The sequence below is a fragment of the Ursus americanus genome, chromosome 7 (assembly GCF_024610735.1).
Source record: "Ursus americanus isolate L20-20 chromosome 7, mUrsAme1.1.p, whole genome shotgun sequence".
Taxonomy (NCBI): domain Eukaryota; kingdom Metazoa; phylum Chordata; class Mammalia; order Carnivora; family Ursidae; genus Ursus; species Ursus americanus.
The window spans coordinates 49,073,275-49,084,159 of record NC_142133.1 but is presented as its reverse complement, the minus strand read 5'-3'; positions in this window follow the sequence as shown (position 1 = coordinate 49,084,159).

Sequence of the window (10,885 nt, the reverse complement as noted above, 5' to 3'; positions counted from 1 at the left end):
CCCCACCGGCCAACGGAAGTGCCCTCAACGCTGCAGCTCTAACTCCAGACGCAAAAGTCAGGTTGCGTCGTGAGAATACCTGGGGCTTATATTTAAAAATGGATTCATAGCTGACCCCAGATCTGCTGGAAGTGAATTCCCAGGGGTGGGGCTAGGGGCATCTATAGTGGTTTTGGTTTGTTTGTTTTAAGATTTTATTTATTCATTTGAGAGAGAGAGAGACAGCCAGCAAGAGAGGGAGCACAAGCAGGGAGAGTGGGAGAGGAAGAAGCAGGCTCCCAGCAGAAGAGCCTGATGCGGGGCTTGATCCCAGAACGCCGGGATCACGCCCCGAGCCAAAGGCAGACGCTTAACGACTGAGCCACCCAGGCGCCCCAGGTTTGTTTCTTTTTTTTAAAGATTTTATTTACTTATTTATTGAGAGAGTATGCAGGCAGAGGGAGGGGCAGAGGGAGACAGAGAGACTCTCAAGCAGACTCCCCACTGAGCGCAGAGCCCAACATGGGGCTCCATCTCTCAACCCTAAGATCATGACCTGAGCTGAAATCAAGTGTCAGTCCCTTAAGTGACTGAGCCACCCAGGCGCCCCATGGGCACCTATAGTTTTAATAAACACCCCAGGTCGTCCTGTGGGGTCCCCAGGTTCTGCCTGGGGGCCCCTGCCCGCTTTCAGGAACTTCCCCTTCCTCTTAAGGGCCTAACCTCCATCCCATTCCACACAGCCCGGCTCCTGGTGCCTCCCGCCTGCCTTGTTTACCCTGCGTCCTTTCTAGCCTCTTCCACCACTGCCTATTTCCTCCATCCATCTCTTGTTGATTCTTCCTCCCCAGAGCTGGAGCTTCCCAGGCTTTCTCTCCTAGTGTTGTTTTGGATCCTATGTCGTCAAATTTCTGGCCTATCTCTATCCAGAGTCTCATGACTCATTCTTGTACCACCTCTACTGTCATGGAATCTTAGTAGGCTGGATGTGTGGACAAGACCACAAAGAAAAAAAAATCCTCATTTTACAGATGGAAAAAAAAAAAAAGGCTTCAAGACATGAAGTAACCTTCCCAAGACACAGAGAGAGCTTGTCGGGAATCTGGCTAGAGAATCTGGCCTCCGGAGACCCGGGCATATACGTATAGGATGTCTCATATTTACAGGGACAATCGTCTCTTATTTCCAAGCTAGAGCTGATCTCAAACAAAAGAGGTTTGCTACATTTTCACTGCTGCAAGGATGGTTTTAACAATTGGCAGTCTATTGATGAGCGATCAGCCCAAATGAACTGGCCACAGCCTAGGAATTCTTGGAGTCCCTAAAATGTGAGATAAGTAGGCCTGTCAACCATTTCATTAACGATGTGTACTTTGCAATCTGCGCTGACAGGTGAGCCTGACGGGTGGGCAGGGGGGTGGGCGAGCTGGGTGTCCTCTGTAAGCTTTCAGCTCAGAGACAAGACAAGCACCCTTATTTTTCTTTTAAACACTGCCCCAGAGCCGCCATCTATTCGTAGTTCAGTCTAATTCGGCAAGAACTTTTTGAGGATCCATTGTGTCCCCAGCACTTGTTGGCTCCATAGTGTATGAGAAAAGGAGCATGTGCCATCTTGTTAGACGAGACGGCAAGGGATGAAGTGGTTAGTGTAAGCTCCCCTCTGGTGCCCCAATCAGTGGGGAGCAACTCTAAGCACTAAGATACCTGCAAACAGAAGGTCCTCAGAACCCTTCAATGCATTCACAAAAATGCACTGAGGGCCTACTATGTGTTGAGCACAGGCCTGAGTGCTGGAGACATGGATGGAGGCTCCGCCCTTGCCTGTAGGCCATTCCCTGTCTTACTGGGAATGACAACTACTAGGGGCCGCTGGCTGCCAGGGGACCTCACTGTGGCTGGGAAGGTTACGTGACAAGAAGACCTGCAGGCGTGGCACAGGGAGGGGCATCTGTGGTCAGCCTCGCTCCAGGAGTGACTTGAACAGGGGGCTCATTTTTCTGTGCCTTACCATACCTGTGAACACGTGACCTCCATTATCACGCATGTTGATGTGTGTCATGCACGTATCACACAGGAGCAAGCTCCTTGATCTCCTCTGCTTCCAGTTCTTTTTTTTTTTTTTAAGATTTTATTTATTTATTTGTCAGAGAGAGAGAGACCGCCAGCGAGAGTGGAAACACAAGCAGGGGGAGTGGGAGAGGAAGAAGCAGGCTCCCAGGGGAGCAGGGAGCCCGATGCTGGGCTCGATCCCAGAACCCTGGGATCACGCCCTGAGCCGAAGGCAGATGCTCAACGACTGAGCCACCCAGGCGCCCCTGCTTCCACTTCTTAATTGGTGAAATACAGAGAGTTCTATCTACTTTGCTGGATGGTCGTGATGGTTTAATTATTTTTTTTATTTGGTAAATTTTATTTTATTTTTTTTTATAATAATATTTTTTTATTATATTATGTTAGTCACCATACAGTACATCCCTGGTTTTTGACGTAAAGTTCGATGATTCATTAGTTGCGTGTAACGCCCAGTGCACCATGCAATACGTGCCCTCCTTACTACCCATCACCAGCCTATCCCATTCCCCCACCCCTCTCCCCTCAAATTAGATATAAGAAATTAAACTGCCTTCATAAAGTGCCAGACCCCTGCACATGATATAAGGAGGGCCCCCTCACCACCAGTCAGTTCTACCATTTAAAATAAAAATTGGCCCTACTATTTTTGTGGTTTGGAAATCGAGAGAGCAAACGCTGGGTTTGATGCTATCACCAAATCACCAGAATGATGGGGTTGTATGGCCCTGTGGCAAAGCACGGCAAAAGAAGGAAAGAGGGAAAGAGAAACAAGAGCAGAGAAAAGGCAGAAAGAGAAAGAAATGGTGAGGGAACAGGGAGAGAGAGAAGGCAGAGACATAATAAGAGCCAGGTGGGAGAGAGATTTTATGTTTGCTCTGGACAAGCCATTCATAGCCCACACAAAAGAAAGCAACGCGGTAATAGATAATTATTTAGATAGTATCTACTTAATCAGTCCCAAATAGTGCTCAATTACTACAGAATTAGAAATCCTTAATTATTGGTGTGGAATTTCAAAAGGAGAGCCTAGGAAGGCTGTAATGCTCCCGCTGGTGCCCAGGTGGGACCCAGGCGTGCCAGGCTGCTGCCATCACTCAGCTGGGAGAGGGGCCGGGCTGCTGTTTTCAGAAAGCAGCTGGGACAATTACAGGTCTGCGGAGAACAGCTGGAGAGCCAGGAGAAGCAAGTGGAAGCTAAGCTGTGCCTGAAGCTGTATTTGAATAATTGTATTTTATCTGTGGCTTTTTTACTTAAAAAGAAAAGAAAAAGCACAGCCACGATGCACGCTGAATGAATGAATGAATGAATGATCTCGAGAAGCTTTTATTACTTCAATACGTATTCTCTCTCTCATGCTGGCTCCATCCACAAAACAAAAAATTCGTGTTATGTCTAAGAGAGGGAAGGTTGATGATAATAGAGTGACACACGGTGCAATATTATTTTAAGTACTTTACATAATTAATATGATCCCCAATAACTACCCTCTAACGTAGGTCCTACTATTATTCTCATTTTAGAGATAAGGGGTCTGAGGAATAAAGGTCCTCGCTCGAGATCAGGCAGCTGAGTGGTGGGGCTGGGACTCGCACGGAGCGGTCTGGCTGCAGAGTTCCCATGTTTCCCGCCACAAGGCCCACGTCCTCTCCATCCAGAGCCTGGGGAGCCACCTCAGGCACCGGGGCAGTGAGGCCGGAAGGGACTGCTAAGGAAGGCAGAGTGTAGGGTCCAGGGAACATGTGGCATTTTCCTGCAGAAGCCCAGAGGACGCACGCTCTGACGCCGCCTGTGGGGCCTGTCTCCGTGCTGACTGCGGTGCGGACACTGGGCCTCTCCTCTTTGTGCCAGCCTGCCCTTGGGCCTCTCCCTCTCAACTCCTGCACACATCACCTCTCTAGAGTCCCGACATGACTTCATGTGTCATTTTGGTGATGCCTACCCAGTGAGCAGCAATCCTCCTCGCTACACCCCAAAACAATTCCAGGAAGACCTCGCTCCAAGTCCAAGGGGTCCTACCGGCACTTTGGATGTGTCAGAGATCTCTCCGTGGTCACGTCAAAGCTATGCCAGCGGGTGACCTCTTGAATGACCACACGGAACCTTCCCTAGAAATCAGATGTTCACCTGTGAGAGGAGCTGAAGGGTTTATTGCTGGAACGTGGCCCTGTGTAGCCTCAGAGGGACGCAGGAGAGGCTGAGGAGGCATAAGAGGCCTTCCCTGGGGGCCTCTACCCATCCGTAGAGGGTCGCCCACCCCGCATTAGGCTCTGCTCTCCGGTCTGATTTTCCATCTGTGTTTGTGGGCACGCGTGTGGGCGCAGGACTTTGCTGTGACAGACAGCATGGCAGGCAGGGGTTCAGACTGTGAGCCCGGAGAACGGAGCCGAGCTCACTCTGCCCCCGTTAGAGGTGCGACCTGGGTCAGCCGGCTTCCCTCTCTGGGCCTCCCGGAGCTGACGTCGAAGGCAGACGAGCCAGAGATGTTCTCACCTGGGTGCTAAGGTCTCCCTCTCTGCAGTCCCTAGGAAGCAGCTCCTCCCAGACCCCAGGTCCCAGTGCTCCCTTCCTGCCCTCGTGGCCACCCTGACGCAGCCACCCATGAGAACTGCCTCAGCCTCCCTGTTGATATTTCAACACTTTCCCCCCTCCGCCCCCTCCCCCTGCGTCTTGCTGTGGGGGCCAAAGCCACAAGCGAGTAGGCATGTCCAAACCTCGGTTCTCACAGCACCGCCAAGCAGGCTGTTCTCAGAGGTGAGCCCCATCCTGACCCAGACTTCCAGCCCAGCTCGCTTATCTGCAGACGCTCTGTTCCTCCGGGCCCAGCACGAGACTCGGTTTCAACACAGCCCGGCAGATCCCAATCTTCCCAGCCCACCCCATCCTCAGGCGCTGCCTCCAGCCCCGAGCTCACCCCTCTCAGAGACTTGGCTCTTTGTCTCCAGGGATGCAGGCACCCACGCCCTCCCTCCCGAGTCTCCCTGGGTCCCAGGCAGGAGTGGTGACAGTAGCATGGGGCGGGGGTGGGGGTGGGGAATTGCATAAACCTCTCCTGGACAGGCAGTGAGAGCATCTATTTATTATTTTTCTGCTGATTTATTGGGCTAGCAGAGTCCTGCCTGTGGCGAGAAAGCCTTGGGAGCTCGGTAGCCGTGGGGGCAGGTGGCAGAACAGGAGAGCTCCGAGTCTTAAGAGATAACCGCACATGACGGGGGACAGGGTGAACTCCAGGTACTCAGCTCCTCCTCGGGACACTCTAGCTCTGGTCCGCAGAGGAGAAGCCACTGTGCGGGTGGTGTGAGAGAGGCTGTCACAGGCAAGCTCCCTAGATTCTCCTGGTCTGAGGACCGCGTCAGGGCACTTCTGCTCTTCAGTAGGGACCAGGTAGAAGTTAGTCCTACATCCAAGCCACTGGAGTTTGTGCTTTGCCAACGGTTGACTTTCACTGCCGCCCTGAGTTCGGTTAAGTATGGGCTTTAATAGAAACCAAAATAAACTAGAAGTAGCAAATGTACCAGTCAGGACTCCCTGGACATTCAACGCCTTGATCCTTCTAGAAGATTCATGCCCAATCATTCCTAGTCCTTCTCTCTAAGCTGTTACCTAGACCTCCTTCAACTCCTATCCTGAGCAATCTCCCCTGACCATGCCAGGCCTCATGATCACGGCCTTTCTGAGCAGCGACTACAGGCAGAGCCGCCCACATAATCTGGTCCCCGATTGTGCAATATTGTCTATTGTTCACCAACTCCTTATCTGCGTTATCTCCCTAAAGAATCTCAACGACTAGGAGGCCTATTTTTTATTTCTTTTGGAGCCCGTCTTCAATTATTTTCTGGCACAGTCCTGATCGCAGAGCTGGGGCTTAATAAACGCTTTGCTTGATTGAGAAAGATAATATGTTGTCAATAGATGAGAAAAGCCAGAGATAAGGCACAACTGTTCCAAACCCATGGAAGAGACAGTTGCACTTATCAATTGTTGTCCAAGCTCCCCTTCATTCTCTCCTCGCCCTCTTGCGGGTCATGTGACTAGTTCTGGCCAATGGATTCTGAGTAGCATTGCCAGGGTCACTCTCCATCCGAGGGACCCCAAGGCATTGTGAGTTTTCTGCCGTGTTCTCTGTCCTCTGTTCCTCACCTGTTGATACGGCTGCCTTATCAGAGAGTGGCATCTCCACCGGCTTGGGTCTCCAAGTGACCGTAGGGAGCAGACCTCCCAGTGTGAAAGTCACGTGGTCTAACCAGAAGTAAACTTTCTACAACACTCTTCAGGTGTGAGAATGTGTTCGTTACTGCCGCGGAGCCTACCCTGGCGAATAGGACATCTAGTCCACTTAAATATTTTTAGAAGTAGGACGATCTTCACATTGGAAAGGGAAGACCAAGAGAAATCAGTTTAGTCCAGGGTAGGTCAAAAGAGGGCATCATGCCTCATTTGTTTCTTTGTTTGTTTGTTTTGCTTCTTTGCCAACTTGTTGTTTTTAAAAATGTGGTCAAGGCGTGTGTGCATTAAAAGCACCTGAGATGCTGGTTAAGAATGCAGATTCCTGGACCCCACTCTGGAGTCAGGGTCTCTAGCGGCAACACTTGTGCACCTGCATTTTTAACAAGCTCCTAGGTAATTGTTACCCACAGTGAAGTTTGAGAGACTCTGATCTCAGGCCTTGAGATGAGATAGTCTTCAGTCTGTGGCTCAAAACCTTGGCTGCCCATTAGAATGCCCCAGGAAGCGTTTAGAAACGCTGGTTCTCTGCCTCACTCCTACTGGCCCTTTTTAATTAGTCTGGAGAAGGGCTTAGATTTAACGTTATTGCTGTTGCTGTTGTATAAAGTTCTCTCTGATAATTTTAATACGAACCGTTGACCTACATTAATTGTTTAAAAGCATTTTTGGGTCCTATTTCAGAGGGCCAGCTCCGAAGGAATTGTTTCAAGAGTGAGCCAAGAGCTGAGGCAAGTGTAACTGGCATGGTGTCCGGATCGAAACGCCCATGACCTTCATTTTTTTTTTTTTTTAAGAAGAGTATATCTCCGGTTTTATTTTATTTTTATTTTTTAATTTTTTTTGAAGATTTTATTTATTTATTTGACAGAGAGAGACAGCCAGCGAGAGAGGGAACACAAGCAGGGGGAGTGGGAGAGGAAGAAGCAGGCTCCCAGCGGAGGAGCCTGATGCGGGGCTCGATCCCAGAACGCCGGGATCACACCCTGAGCCGAAGGCAGACGCTTAACGACTGAGCCACCCAGGCGCCCCTAAACATCATGACCTTCAACAGCAAGAGCAAGATTCTCATTCATCCGCGGCTCATCCCCATTCAGGCGACACCACCCACACACACCATCTTTGGAACCTGTGTGCGTGGCTGGCCTTATTCAGACGAAAGGACATTCTCTGGCACCAGACACTTCATTTTCCAAAAAGAGTGGTTCCTTTAAAATGCCCAGCTTTCATGACAAATCATTCTTGTCACCCAGTTTTGCTTTAACCATTTTCCTTATCTGTGAAGTAGGTGTAACAGGCAGTTTCTACCTTACAGGGTTGTTTTTGTTTTTTTAAGTTTTACGCTACTAACTACAGACTGATGAACTTGCTGTCTGCCAACAGCGACATTTGAAATCAGTCTTTCAACAGTGATCATCAGGAATCGATGTAGGTTCACTGAAAATAAGCCCTGCCATGTCAAAGCCTCTTCCTGGTAAGATTGGCTATCGACCTGGCAAACTGGTAAATGTAATGGATTTTGGCATAAATGTCAAGCAAGGCATTTGGCAAGGTTGTGTTTTGTTTTGTTTTGTTTTGTTTTTTTGTTTGTTTGGTTTTTTTTAAAGATTTTATTAATTTATTTAACACAGAGAGAGACAGCCGGCGAGAGAGGGAACACAAGCAGGGGGAGTGGGAGAGGAAGAAGCAGGCTCCCAGCGGAGGAGCCTGATGTGGGGCTCGATCCCATAACGCCGGGACCACGCCCTGAGCCGAAGGCAGACGCCCAACCGCTGTGCCACCCAGGCGCCCCAAGATTGCTTTTTTTTTAACTGTTATGAATGATACAAAAACGTGGTTTTGTTGAATTCTTCGAGTTTATCTAAAAAATATTCAATTGATGGCTTTGTGAGCTTTCTGTAATATTGTGTACTCTCAACTATACATTAATTTGGAGTCATTCAGAAAGCCCAGTGTAACATCACATTCAGTGTGAAAACACCACAAATATTCATTAAATGAGTGCTTGAAAGGGATAGAATTCTAGTTAACTTCCCCTCACAGCTCTTTTTGGCTCCGTCGTGTTCGATATATTGACTTACAGCTTAGATAACAATGATGGGCCATGAGGTCAAGGCTCCCAATGTTCTTTGTATGAAATCAATGGGGAATAAGATGACCTCTGTTTTGCTTAATGAACAAGGAGGTGAATGCGGTTGGGGAGATCTGGCTTAGCAGCGTTCGTGTAAAATCAGTGCTCACACGACGACAAAGTACATTTGAGACAGTGATGTTCTTGGCAACTGAAACATCTAAAAATCTTAGCATTTATTAAGTCATGAGGTCATCTAAGCAATGATCTCATTGTGGTCGGTCCCAGTGAGACGTCACTGGTTCTCACTGTCGTGGGCTACATGGTGCCCCCACCCCCAAAAGACTCTGAACCTGGAAAAGGTTCTTTGGAGGTATTCTCAGGTTAAGGTGAATCAAGTTAAGGGAGATCATCTGGATTTTGGGTGGGTCCTAAGTCCAGGGACAGAAGTCCTTATAAAAAGAGGGGAAGGCAGTGTGGAGAGGGAGGCAGGGACTGACATTGCAGCAGCAAGGAGATCTAAGGATTGCCAGGAGCCCCCAGAGCCCGGAGGAGACAGCAAATGATTGGATGGGTCCCATTCTGCCAACACCTTGATTTTGCCCTTCTGGTCTCCAGAACGGAGAGAATCCATTTCTGTCGTGTTCAGCCAGCCCATCTGTGGTCATTCGCTATGGCAGCCACAGGCAACGGGCTCTGCCACTGTCATAGTTAAGCAGCAGTGTGGGGAACGGTCTGGGAAGTAGGACTGATCTTTCACGATTTAAGGGGCTGCCTGGGAAGGGAGGGAAAGAAAACAAGCTGGATTTGGGTACTGCCCAGCCTGTTTTGTCCCTTCTCTGCCTCACAGCGCTTCTCTCCAGGGCCTGCCTGCTTCATCCTTCCTCAGCAAGACTCTCACGAGCACACAGTGTGTGCAGGGCTCTCCCCCAAAACCCTCAGGATAAACCAGTGAACAACGCAGGCCGGATCCCTGCCTTCAAGAAGCTTGCGTCCCACTGGGGAGGAGTTCGCCAGAGCAGGGACGTGGAAAACAGAGCAAAAGCCAGAATTTTGTTTGCTTGTAGTTGTTTTTAATGCCCAGCGGGCTGCAGATTTAAATCACCACCAGCAGCCCCACGAATGGCTTAGAGTTGAGGAAGTGGTAACGTCCAGGGTGAGTTAAAAGACCCCATTCCACCTGGGAGGAAAACGAAAGTCTCAACTCTCTCTCTCTCTCTTTAAGCTTTGTCTTTCTTTCTTTCTTTCTTTCTTTCTTTCTTTCTTTCTTTCTTTCTTTCTTTCTTTCTTTCTTCTTTCTCTTTAAAGATTTTACTTATCTATTTGAGAGAGAGAGAGAGCATGAGGTGGGGATGAGCAGAGGGAGAAGCAGACTCCCCGCTGAGCAGGGATCCGGATGTGGGACTTGATCCCAGGACCCTGGGATCGTGACCTAAGCCGAAGGCAGAAGCTTAACCGACTGCGCCACCCAGGCACCTGCCCCGTCTCTCCTTTTTAAGATTTATTTATTTATTGGGGAGAGAGAGAGTGCACGCGGTGGGCAGGGGCAAAGGGAGAGGGAGAGAATCTCCCTGACACGGGCCTCGATCTCACCACCCTGAGATCCGGACCTGAGCTGAAACCAAGAGTCAGACCCTCAACCGACTGAGCCACCCAGGCGCCCCGGAAGTCTGAATTCTCTTAAGCATTGGTTAATAACAAAAAGAATTTGGAGGAACGTTCCAAATTTTACCTGGACTGCCTTTTCTTTTTGTCTTCTTCTCTGTCAATGTTGCTTAGTGATCATAACCAATGTTACAGTTTTTACTTTAAAAGGTACATTTCAAGGAGAAGTATGTGAATTTTTCTCTGGGCTCAGGACCTCATGAGAAGCTTGGGTGGTTGAATCATGAAGCATTACTATCCAACTAGTGGTAATTTACTCTAATTGAGGACAAAATACCTAGGAGGAATTGAAATGTCTCTTGATTGCTACTTTGTAAACCCAGACCTTAAAGAGACCGTGAGAAGCGGAGAAAGCATTCTCAATTTTATGAGAGGAATTAACAGGAAAACAATAGGCTTCTCTTGAAACAGAATCCATTATGTGTTAGTTTTGCTAGAATTCAGCTCTTTCACGAAGTACAAGATACCACCAATGACAAATGTGCCAAAATGTATACCGGGGCCAATGAACTCCAAGGACACAGCTGTATCAGAGACAGAGAGACATTTTGGTTGCATTGCTGCAGACAAAGACTGCTCTACAGTCCTTGATTATGAACATTTCATTTGTTATTGTTGACTTTGCTTTTGATACATGAACTCTGTTATAAAGGTCTGTTCCCAAGAGATTAGTTATTCTAAGCAGTGCTACGTTCCAGAAGGAACGCTGCAGAAAAGCAAGCCCCATCTTTCCTCCCGGCAGACTCTGTTTAGGAGCAACATGAATAAACAGAGTAGATGCAAAAGTACTGAGGGCCGAAGGATTTCTTCTTCTTTCCATAACGGCCAGTGAAGAGGAACAATCCAGAAGCCACTATGCAAAAGCTCCTGTGCCTT